The following is a 13,615-nucleotide window of genomic DNA, read 5'->3' as shown; positions in this document are numbered from 1 at the left end:
ATACCTCTTTACAGGACATCGCCGTCGCTTTGCATCGGCTACAGAAATGTGAGGTATGTGAAGTGCTGCTCGATCACTGTACCTCACTGCTTTAAAGTTCATACGCGCAGCTGGACTGCGATGTTTTGGTTTCCCTCCACTATGCTCGACGGTCCTCTCCGTCAGTACCTGCGGTCTGTGTGGTATTGATTGCAGTTTGATTGAACCTTACCGTTTGCTTCATAATCAGGTAACCAACAGTCGACTTGGACGTCTCTGGAAGAAATGAAATGTCGTGATGGATTTGTTACTCGTATGACATCCAATAACTGGTCCACGTTTGAAGTCACTGACCTCTCCTGATCGACTCGGTGTGCTGTTACTACTTCTCTACTGACTACACAATATCCCCCACCTCCTTTTTTGTAATGGCGGGTCGGCCTCTCGCTACATCTAGTGGTCGGTTACGCACCAATTCTTTTGATCAGGTAATGTATTGTACCCACTGGAGGAATGATTTTGGAGCACATTCTACGAAGGCACAGTTGTATGAAAAGTGAATACGAATTTTTAATACTTTTAACTATACTTTTATCGCTTTTATAATTTTTTTTTTTGAATAATTCTGATGATGAAGGCTAGGTTGGAGCGTAAGTTCATACCGTTTTCCAGTAAGTTTAATAAACACAAGAGATACACACAACAGACTCTTCAGTCATCAATAATATGTTCTCCTTCACTCTTTAATACTATCAACATTGGGTTACTTTTCGATTCCGCGACTGTAGACTGGTTTCCCTCCACTATGCTCGACGGTCCTCTCCGTCAGTACCTGCGGTCTGTGTGGTATTGATTGCAGTTTGATTGAACCTTACCGTTTGCTTCATAATCAGGTAACCAACAGTCGACTTGGACGTCTCTGGAAGAAATGAAATGTCGTGATGGATTTGTTACTCGTATGACATCCAATAACTGGTCCACGTTTGAAGTCACTGACCTCTCCTGATCGACTCGGTGTGCTGTTACTACTTCTCTACTGACTACACAATATCCCCCACCTCCTTTTTTGTAATGGCGGGTCGGCCTCTCGCTACATCTAGTGGTCGGTTACGCACCAATTCTTTTGATCAGGTAATGTATTGTACCCACTGGAGGAATGATTTTGGAGCACATTCTACGAAGGCACAGTTGTATGAAAAGTGAATACGAATTTTTAATACTTTTAACTATACTTTTATCGCTTTTATAATTTTTTTTTTTTTTGAATAATTCTGATGATGAAGGCTAGGTTGGAGCGTAAGTTCATACCGTTTTCCAGTAAGTTTAATAAACACAAGAGATACACACAACAGACTCTTCAGTCATCAATAATATGTTCTCCTTCACTCTTTAATACTATCAACATTGGGTTACTTTTCGATTCCGCGACTGTAGAGGCAAAGAACTCGTCCAGCCATGTTCGGACAGCATTTTCATCTGGAAAGGAAACTATTTGGAGGTTGTTCTATATAGAGCGGGAAAGGTGAAAGTCTTAGGGTGCAAATTCAGGTGAATAAGATGGGTGCGGAATGGCTTCCCAACTCAGCTCCTGGGTAGTACTTTTTGTCAGTCTAGCAGAATGCATGCACGCGCTACCGTGGAGTACCATCACTTCACGCAGTCTTTCTGGTCGTTGTTCTTGGATTCCTCTGAAGGTGTCTCAGTTGTTGAGAATAAATGGAAGCAGTCATCGTTACATCTCGGGGAAGCAGTTCGTAGTACACCACACCGTCGCTCTTCCACCAGATGTATAACAGTATCGTTTGTTGATGCGTGCAGGTTTTTGAAACGGAAGTTACTGCTTTGTTTGAGTTCAATCATTACTTTCTTTTCCTTATGTTAGTGTAAAGACACCATTTCTCGTCACCAGTAATGATACAGGGTAGGAATGGTAAGTGTTGCTCAAGAGCCAGTTCAGAGATGCACGTATGGCTATCTGTCAATTCTCCTGATTTTGGCTGAGAGCATGGGGTACACAAAAGTTCGATTTTTGAACCTTCTACATTGCACTCAAACATTAAACGATGATGGAATGATCACAATTCCTCACATCTGTAAGTTCTTGACTACACTGTCGTGGATCATTGTGGATTAATGTGTTTAAATGATCTTCATCTTCATCAAAGCCCCGAAGGTCTTCCTGGCCGTGAGGAGTAACTAATGTCAAAATGATCCTCCTTAGAACGAGAAAACATATTCTTGTCTTGCACTGTCCAATGGCATTATCTGCAAACACTGTGAAAAAGTTACTCGCTACCTCTGCTGCTTTCACCCCTCTACCGATCTCCATTAGATAAATTTGTCGGAAATGTTCCTATTTTTCCGTTTTTCTCTCCACTTTGTAGCTCCACTTACTATCTCCAAACGATAAAATGGCAATATATAAAGTCAAATAGCAACAGTAAACTACATATAAAAAATGGCAATCCATAAATGAACTCATTCAGCCGGAATACCAACATACAAAACAAAGACGCTACGAACTTATGCACAAACCAAATACACTACTGGCCATTAAAATTGCTACACCACGAAGATGACGTGCTGCAGACACGAAATTTATCCGGCAGGAAGATGATGCTGTGATATGCAAATGATTAGCTTTTCAGAGCATTCACACAAGGTTGGCGCCGGTGGCGACACCTACAACGTGTTGACATGAGGAAAATTTCCAACCGATTTATCATACACAAACAGCAGTTGACCGGCGTTGCCTGGTGAAACGTCGTTGTGATGCCTCGTGTAAGGAGGAGAAATGCGTACCATCACGTTTCCGACATTGATACAGGTCGGATTGTAGCCTATCGCGATTGCGGTTTATCGTATCACGACATTTCTGCTCACGTTGGTCGAGATCCAATGACTGTTAGCAGAATATGGAATCGGTGGGTTCAGCAGGGTAATACAGAACGCCGTGCTGGATCCCAACGGCCACGTACCATTCGTAGTCGGGATGACAGGCATCTTATCCGCGTGGCTGTAACGGATCGTGCAGCCACGTCTCGATCTCTGAGTCAACAGATGGGGACGTTTGCAAGACAACAACTATCTGCACGAACAGTTCGACGACGTTTGCAGCAGCATGGACTATCAGCGCGGACATCATGGCTACGGTTACCCTTGACGCTGCATCACAGACAGGAGCGCCTGCCCGATGGTGTACTCAACGACTAACCTGTGTGCACGAATGGCAAAACGACATTTTTTCGGATGAATCCATGTTCTGTTTACAGCATCATGATGGTCGCATCCGTGTTTGGCGACATCGCGGTGAACGCACATTGGAAGAGTGTATTCGTCATCGCCATACTGGCGTATCACACGGCGTGATGGTTTAGGGTGCTATTGGTTACACGACTCGTTCACCTCTTGTTCGCATTGACGGCACTTTGAACAGTAGGGCATTTCAGATGTGTTACGACCCGTGGCTCTACACTTCATTCGATCCCTGCGAAACCCTACATTTCAGCAGGATAATGCACGACCGCATGTTGCAGGTCCTGTATGGGACTTTCTGGATACAGAAAATGTTCGACTGCTGCCCTGGCCAGCACATTCTCCAGATCTCTCACCAACTGGAAACGTCTGGTCAATGGTGGCCGACCACACAATACGCCAGTCACTACTGTTGATGAACCGTGGTATCGTGTTGAATCTGCATGGGCAGCTGTACCTGTACACGTCATCCAAGCTCTGTTTGATTCAATGCCCAGTCGTATCAAGGCCGTTATTATGGCCAGAGGTGGTTGTTCTGGGTACTGATTTCTCAGGATCTATGCACCCAAATTGTGTGAAAATGTAATAACATGTCAGTTCTAGTATAATATATTAGTCCAACGAATACCCGTTTATCATCTGCATTTCTTCTTGTTGCGGCAACTTTAATGGCCAGTAGTGTACTTTTGCACTATAAAAGGTTGTTGAACCTGAATTTGAGCTTTGGTATCTGCCATGTTGAATAAGAACATAAAGGCTGTGGACTCTGCCTTCATCTCTTACACTCCCGTTGAGCAAGATGCTATGTTCAAAGCCGGTGTATAGGAACGCTAGAGACAGTCAGACATGGAGTTATAGGCAGGCCTACGCTAACTTTGAAAAGGAAACCATTCGTCAGGGGCCCGCGGCGTCGGTTGCAGCTCGCCTTTAGAGCAGCTCGGACGCTTTATTGGAGTCTCACTCGGCGCGGCGCGGTATCTCTGATCTCAAACGTCTCGCGTGTGTCTCTGTGCCGGCGCTGCGCTGCCGCTCGTTCACGTGAATGAAATTCCGGCGCAGTCCTCCAGAAGCCTCCCTCTTCCGCTTCCCCTGGCCTCCAGCGGCCGCGCCGGCCTCTTCCACCCACCCTTTCCGCGAACCACCCCGTCCTCCAACTCTACGGCTCACTCCGTCGCTCTCCGTCTCTTCCCGGACGCGGCGAGGCGGCCGCGACCGCTATCTCTTATCTCTTTGTCCCCCTTTTGAACTCTTTTGATTCACTGTATTGTAATCCCAGAATTAAATGATAAAAGAGAGAAAGAGAAAGGAGCTTAAAAAGGGGGCATCGCGGCTAATCAAGATTAACGCATTTCACGTGCGGGGTAATGCGAAGCGACTGCGGCATTGTGGTCGCCATGGGAACCCCACCTCTGTCACCCCGGCCCTCGCCTACCCCCTCTAACACACACACACACACACACACACACACACACACACAGACAAGCACATATACGCACACGCCCTCCCGCAGCGTCCAGCTGATGAGACCTCCCCCTGCGGCCGGTCCCAACCAGCTATCTGATTGGCCGGCTGCGTTCGCAGTTTGCAGACAGTCGCCCGAGTTTACAAGCGCAAGACTAACGAGGTCTGGTTCCGTTTCCACTCCCCTTCCCGGGCGGCAGCGAAGGAAATTATATACTCATTAATATCTACAGACATAGGAGAGTGTGTGAATATGTGTAAGTGTATGTATGTACGTGTGTTTGTGTGTGTGGCGGGGAGGGAGGGGGGGGGGAATCAGGTCGTGGAATGTTAGATCACTTAGTCCGGCAAAAAGGTTAGAAAATTTGAAAAGGGAAACGGACAGGTCAAAGTTAGATATAATGAGCATTAGTGAAGTTCGGTGGCGGAGGAACAGGACGTTTGGTCAGGTGAATACAGGATTATAAATACAGAACCAAATAGGGGTAATGTACGAGTGGGTTTAATAATCAATAAGAAAATATGAATGTGGGTAAGCTGCTCTTAACAGCATAGTGAATGCCTTATCGTAGCCAAGGCAGACAGGAGACCCACGCCTACCACAGTACTGCAAGATTACATGGCACATAACTCCGCAGATGATGAAGAGATTAAAGAAATGTTTGATGAGGTAAAAGAAATTATTTAGATAGTTAAACGAGACGAAAATTTAATTGAGATTGGGGACTGGAATTCGATAGTAGGCAAAGTAAGAGAAGGAATGGTAGCAGGTGGATAGTGACTCAGGGAAAGGAATGAAAGCAGTTACTTTTGCTGCAAGTCCAGTTTAAATGCACAACCATAAATAATGTATATAATTATCTTCGTTATATTATACTTAATGGTAGAACTTTCTGCATCATAGTCAAAGGCAAGAGTTTTCTGTTATTGTCGATGAATACGAAAGTTGTTTATGAATAACACAAAAATGTCCGATGACGTATTGAAGAGATGTGTGATATGCTTTAGTTTTGTGCTTTTTTTACTTTGTCTTCTTGTTGAAGAAACTGATTTTGTATCTATATACAATAAATCTGTATTGTTTTATTTTTACTATAACATCCCTCTGTTTCACGTTACAAATCAACAATCTTCGAATGAAACCTGAGTTAAACACAGAATTTCAATTTTAGTGACAGACAGGACAACTATGTAGAACAAAAATGAATCATAGATTACCGTGTCCTTCATAAACCTTCACTCAATTTCTAGATGGTTCACCACTTGTGGTTTTCAGGGGAATCTAGTAAGACACTGATTGCACGTGGGAAGGAAACGATCGTTATGCGGTAGCGCCGAACAGGTGTGCAACACACATAATGCACAGGTAACGCGAGTATAACCTTAACTGATCAAAGATACTACGAATATTACCGTAGTCTACGGTAGCCTACAGCAGTTTCAGAGCTCTATTGACTACCTTAGACAGCACTACTCACAGGTGGAAGCAATTCCCCAGTGTATTCCGAGGCATGTACATAGCTGCATGTAGCGAAGATACGATGCAAAATCTGATCCAGTTAGATGCAAACATTCCGTTTTGGAAGCTGAAAGAGATGATTGTTCTGTAAAGGTAACCCACGAAATCCGTCCCTATAACTGTTATTCTTTCGTGGTACCTCTGAAATTCTGGCCCCTTGTAGCGAAGAAATTTTTTTTTCTTGTTTTGGCTGATTTTACTATTACCCAGGCTACATTGAGAGGAACAATACATACCACTGAAGACTATTTCCAAGTTTTTCACAGTACTCTATTTCATCTCCCCGAGTACAAAGCACACGCGACGCGCCAACACCCACATACCAGTCAAACAGTTTCGTGGGAAGTGGGGTAGGACGTAATTAAATGCTGCTCTCAAGGACCGAGAACAGTGGTGCGATGGCTAATACTCCGTATTTACATTCGGAAACAGCAGGGTTCAGATCGTCGTTTGGCCATCCAGATTTAAGATGTTAGTGCGCTAGCTAAATCGTTTATAGGAAATGCTGGCTTCGCTCCATTGGAGAACAGCGCCTATTTACTTTCACATTCTTCTCCATTCCGAACTTCTGCTCCGTCTCTGATGACGTCGCTGTCGACAGGAAATTAAACTCCAATGTTCATTCTCTCTTCTTCCGTGGAATCCTTGAAAAACTGATTACTGGTGTCGGTTCACATTAATACGCGATGTCATATCCGAAGTTCAACCAGTACCTCTGTATTTCGCGGAAATTACTATACCGAATAGACCTGGATATCGTCTTTCAGCACTCCACCCCTTCCCCTTCCTCATACATGCACAAGCGTGGTGTACGACCGCACACTCACTCACACACACACACACACACACACACACACACACACACCAACTGCGCGCGCTATCCCCACATGCAAGCGTTAAAATTTCAGTCCAGAAGCCAACTGGAAGATTTGATGTAAGGCGTTTCTACACTCGTTTCTATCTCCTGTAGAAGTCAGTGTGTAACGTTCTGGTGGGTTTCTTACATGAATTAATGACACAGAAGTATGTTTCGCATTTGTTAGTATTACAATATGCAACATTGTTTCGCACCCCCAAGACATTCTAGATGCAGTTAGTAGCAGATACTGAAACTAAATATCCTACTTGCGGGTGATGTTTACGTGTCCTGTATTTCTAATCATGATAATTATCACTGGGACCATAAGTACAAGGGATATACCGCTTTCCAACAAACATACCAACCACGTTTATGTCAACTAAAAGTTTTTATTTAGAATTTCAACACAGAGTGCAATCACTGGACAAACGAAAATGTCAGAACCGTATGCAATACACAATTGATTGGTACCTCCTCATTGTAAAAAGTGTGCATTTGTTTAAAGCCAAATTAAATTGAACAACATTACCAACACACACACAGATGGTTAGTTTCACTGAGGAAGCAATACTTCAGAAACAGTTGATCATTCACTGCACATTGTCGAAGGTATGTCATGAGTTAAGACGGTGGGGTATCCGTCAAGGTGGAATGCCCTGATCGGTGGAGCATACCTACACGTGGAGGCGTGGTCAGTGTGTAGTCGTTTAACAGTGGGAGTGGCCGGGGACGGTAATATCTGAAGTGTGGCAGGAGCTACTGGATCATCGTGTCCTACAACAATGGATCAGGTGTTATAATGCTGGCATCACACGTGTTAGAAAAAGATACAATCAAAACCACTTCTGTGGAAAATATTTGTTTTCTTACGCAGATGAAATAACCATAGTAACCAAGCGTTTTAAAATTTCCAAGTTGCTTGCTTCTGAATGGGTCACGTTTATAGTACACTGATGTGTAAAATTTTAGAATGAAAGTAAATTTCGCATTATTTGTCACTGGCAAGTAACATAGTTCCAAGACACTTGTACCTTGCGTAGAAAGAAATGCTACAGTATAGTACAAAAGTTAACTGAAAGTAATACGCAATGATACGAAGAGAAATGAAGTTTTTTATTCAAACACAATAATTACAGTGAAGCCACCGCTTTTCTTGATGGTCCTCTGAAAATTAAAAATGGAGGGACGTGGTTTTTAATAGGTTTTGTGATAACCGCTGACGGCAACGCCTGCTCTGCAACGTGATCCCAAGCTGGTCACACTGAGTTTATATGGTAAGGAGTTTCTATTGTAGGGCATTTCATTCCACAACCAGCGCTGTATGGTCGTTGGTGCACATGGATTTACCTCCATACGTCTCCCCAACTCATCCCACAGTCTTATGGAATTTAATTCGGTGGAACGGACAGCCAGTCCATTCACCGAATATCCTCTCGTTCCAAGAGCTATGCCACCTTCGCTCTTCGATGTAGTCGCTTTTTGCCATCCATAACAATTAAGTCATGGACGAATGTACCCCTGAAAAGACACACATGAGAAAGGTGTACAGTGTTACAACCCGCTGACTGGCAAGTGTACCGTGATCAACGGTTTGGAGGTCAGTATGCCCACCCAACATAATGCCTCCCCACACCATAACACCTGGACCACCAAACAATCACGTTCCACAGTGCTGGACATCCCTCAGATGGAGAAACGTGGGAAAACGTAAAGCAACCAGGAACACTGTCGAACATGAAATTCCTTTTTCACTGTTAGCGTTGATGTCTTTGCTTCTAGTTTTACAGAATGTTACTTTGTGTTTTTTATATTTTGAATCTGTCCTTTTGAGGACTATTTTCTTTTCAATTTCATCAAATTTTGCCTCCAACCATTTCGCTTTAGCTTTCAGTAAACTTCCTACTGACTTCATTCTTCTGACTTTATTACAGTACAGCTTTCTATTCCAGAATATTTTTGTATAACCTTCATCATCAGATGAAGTATTCCTTCCGTTACCCGGGCCTCTTCACAGTTATTTCCTTGTGTCTTCCCAACTACGTACTTGTTCTTTTTTGTGTTGACATTTCTCTTCAGTTAAACTGCTTACTGTGGTGCTCATTAGCGCAGTGTCTACTGTCACAGAAACTCCAAACGCATGCGTCCCCACTCCTTTATACAGTTATTCTTTCTGGTGTTTTCTGTAACTTCAGCCTACATCTTGTTGTGATTTACGTCTGTGTATCTGCTTGCGTCTACGTTTTAACATCCAGTACGCGATTTCAAATTCTCTATCTGACCATAGTATAACCCGAATGGTATCCTCCCGTGTCCCCCGTCCTTCTGCATGTGTGATTGTTGTGATAGTTGTAGAGCGTATTTGCTATTGCTAGCTTTTGTAGAGCGTATTTGCTATTGTTAGCTGAAGTTTGTTATAGAATTCAAAGAATCTTTCTCATCTTTCATTCATCCAGCCAATCCCGTATTCTTCCTTAACTGCCTTCTTTACCTTCTTCTACTGCAGAATTCTCCATGATTGTTACGTTTCCATCTCTCTGCTTAAACATTTGTCGTCATATATCCTACCTGTCTGTTCATCTTATGCTTGTGACATCATCATGTATGCCTGAATATTGTTGCCGATGACTTGCTGCCGACTCTGATAAAAACATTCTGTCATTGAACTGTTCACAGTAGTTTATTCTTCTGCCTATCTTCCTTTTCATAAAGAATTCTACACTGCTCTTATCATTTTTTGCCGCTTTTCATATTGTTTCTAGCTTCCCTACAGCATTCAGGCTTCTAATATTGCACGCTCTTGACACACAGAATATTACTCTGCGTTGGTTTTCCAATTTTTTTAATTACCTTCCTTTTGGAAGTCCCCTCCTGGAGATCTGAATGAGGTAACAATTTGGAATTTCTTATCAATGCGTAGGTCATGGTGACACTTTCTCAACTTCAGGCCACATTTCCACTGAATTTACGATTAATGTTTTTAATGCAGTAGTTATCATTTCCTTTTGTGCCTTCTTGCCGTTGATCATTGCTTCTTACTTCGTATGTAGGGGTACTTTCCCAACCTAAGGGTAAGAAACTGCTCTAAATTTCTCTCCGCTTCTCCACGCTCTTTGTCAAAAGTTTGAAGTGTGGTGTTACAGAAGAGAGCAGAAGTATAGATGAGCTGATCGCAGAACCGATGAACTGTTACTAAAACTCAGCAGGGAGGGAAGGGGTTTGTAGCATAACTTTGATACACAAATTTCCGGGTTCTTTTCGGCATAGGAGGTTACCTCTTATGGATAGGAATCCTGTTAATGAAATTTATATACAAAATGTGGGAAAGCTCTTTTATCCCTTTTCTTTAAGAATGTTATTCACTCGGCAGAACGGCTGAGAACCGCCCTTACTCAACTTGAACAATGTCCGATTGAATTTTTCTAAGTACGGTCGAGGCTGTCCCGTGAGAAATATAATGAAGTGTCGTGAGTGAAGCATGTTGTTTCTAATGGAGGAAAGATGGGGCTTTCCTACGCTGTAGCGCACAATACTGTGAGCTGCGACAACTGCTGCCTGCGTCGTTCGCTGCTGAAAAATAATAAAACTATTTCTTTCTATCTGGATTGACCTTCGCCAATAGAACTCTCACTATGCCTTGATGAAGTCAAGGACTCCTATCTGCCCCTAGTCTAACTATTGGCGTGGTCAGATAACCAGTCCACTGCGATTCCACTCAGTGTTCACTCGTAGGCGCTAACTAATACTCTGACTGTGTTCACACCGCACATTATGTGTCGCAGCCAACACAGTGAACAGACCCTTAATCGCGAGCGACTTAATATAGGGTGTCACTCTGATTCGCTAGCGACAGGGGTGCTCTCTCAGTGCAGTACTGAGTAGAGACTTTGTTCCTCGCTGTCTGCATACACGCATGAGTGCGCTCGCTCCTGCTACATGTTCCCGCTTCAAGAGCCTCACCAGAACGACCCCTCTCCACACAAAAAGCGAAAGGATGTATCATCCTCTGTCTTTCCCTCAATCCTCCAGCTCATTGCATCAGAAATAGTCCACCAATCAGTGTTACTTTTACAAACGGGAGAATGGTGCTCCCTTCAAGCCGACCAATCCGGAAATACATACAGGGTTATTACAAATGATTGAAGCGATTTCACAGCTCTACAATAACTTTATTATTTGAGATATTTTCAAAATGCTTTGAACACACATACAAAAATTCAAAAAGTTTTTTTAGGCATTCAAAAATGTTCGATATGTGCCCCTTTAGTGATTCGGCAGACATCAAGCCGATAATGAAGTTCCTCTCACACTCGGCGCAGCATGTCCCCATCAATGAGTTCGAAAGCATCGTTGATGCGAGCTCGCAGTTCTGGCACCTTTCTTGGCAGAGGAGGTTTAAACACTGAATCTTTCACATAACCCCACAGAAAGAAATCGCATGGGGTTACGTCGGGAGAGCGTGGAGGCCATGACATGAATTGCTGATCATGATCTCCACCACGACCGATCCATCGGTTTTCCAATCTCCTGTTTAAGAAATGCCGAACATCATGATGGAAGTGCGGTGGAGCACCACCCTGTTGAAAGATGAAGTCGGCGCTGTCGGTCTCCAGTTGTGGCGTGAACGAATTTTCCGTGGGCTACGCGTGAAACTTGCCCGCACGCGTTCAACCGTTTCTTCGCTCACTGCAGGCCGACCCGTTGATTTCCCCTTACAGAGGCATCCAGAAGCTTTAAACTGCGCATACCATCGCCGAATGGAGTTAGCAGTTGGTGGATCTTTGTTGAACTTCGTCCTGAAGTGTCGTTGCACTGTTATGACTGACTGATGTGAGTGCATTTCAAGCACGACATACGCTTTCTCGGCTCCTGTCGCCATTCTGTCTCACTGCACTCTCGAGCGCTCTGACGGCAGAAACCTGAAGTGCGGCTTCAGCCGAACAAAAACTTTATGAGTTTTTCTACGTATCTGTAGTGTGTCGCGACCATATGTCAATGAATTGAGCTACAGTGAATTTATCAAATCGCTTCAATCATTTGTAATAGCCCTGTAGATCTGCGTTAGGCGTTTACTGTCCACCTGTGAGATCTCTGCAACTGCGCACTAGGTCCATCAAAAAATGATTATGCTGGGGCTCTCCCAAACAATACGGCGGGTTATGCTTTTAAGGTGAACACGGAGGTCATTAGCCCTTTTCTCTGGCAAAAACTGTTTTGGTCCCTGAGCGGTCGGCTTACGGCCGGCGCAACTGCGTGCTAACTCACCCTCCTACAAACTTCCCAGCAGGCTGGTTGCCTCCGCCAAACAAAAACTACTGTGGCCGTCGTGTCTTGAATGTTTGTGTACGCCAGCCTCGATTTTTTAATCTTGGCTCGCACTTTCGATTTATTTATTAGATTTGCATATCGATTAAATGGAAATATATAAAATTGTCTCTACCCTATCGAGTTTGGGCTCAAATGAAACGTCTTGATACGCAGAATACGATGGTGAGGTTGGTATATGTAAGAAATGAAGGTCAGGAGACCACGCCACTTTACAACTTGACTAAAAGAATGGATCAGTTTACTGGCCACATTCTGACACATCAATGAATACCTAATTAGGCTATGCACGAGGTGGCTAATAGTTGTAGAGAATGACCAAGGCTTTATTATAGAAGCAATTTCCAATGATCGTAGGTTGGAGTTGTTATGTAATTAACAAAAGACTTACACAAGAAAGAAAATCATGGAGAGCTGTAACAAATTAGTCCTGAGACTGAAGACAGCAGAAAGTGTGGTGACGTCTGAAGAATGGGTTGCCAAAGCAAGGACGGCACCTCACAACAAAACCACACAAAGGTACAGTCGCTGTATGCTACACTAACGAATAAGAAACGTCGGCGCAGCCACCGTTCTAGAGCTTCGCTACGCCACTGCAGTCGATGGTCTACTTACAGATGAGTATAGGAACGATCACCCTAGTTCAAGTGACCAGTTAAGATAACAACATCGTCTTAGATAGGCCCCCAGTGGATTTAATGTCTCAGGTAGAATGGTATGTGGAAATGATGTCCATTATGCTTCAAATGATGAGTCTTGTAAATTTGTCTATATCGAGAGATATTTTAATACTCAGAAACAGTAGTAAATACCCAGAACATTCCAGTGGAACGAACTGCACCAAGTTAAGAAAATCCTATACTGCAATGAAGTGAACTAACATTTTATGTGTTATAGTTCCATTCAGTCTCCTTCCGGAGTAAACCAGAGAAGACACCATTGCACCGATAAGTGTATTTTCGTATGGCACAACAATAAGAACGAATTTGTGTCAACTGGAAGTGCATGTATCGGTGAGAATGGTGGCAATCTGTTGTGTTTCTTATTGAAATGTGATCACAATTTACTCTAAAAATTTTAGTTTAAATTTTGTAAAAAATGTTAAGTGAAAATACAACCTTATTTTGAATATTGGGAAAACAGTGAAATAGTCTTAGGCCTAAAAACATCTAAGTTACAGTTATTATCTACACCAATAATAAAACTGTAAAACTGTCATG

Source organism: Schistocerca cancellata, chromosome 1 (genome assembly GCF_023864275.1).
Source record: "Schistocerca cancellata isolate TAMUIC-IGC-003103 chromosome 1, iqSchCanc2.1, whole genome shotgun sequence".
In the NCBI taxonomy this organism is placed as follows: Eukaryota; Metazoa; Arthropoda; class Insecta; order Orthoptera; family Acrididae; genus Schistocerca; species Schistocerca cancellata.
Note: the sequence above shows the minus strand (reverse complement) of the source record.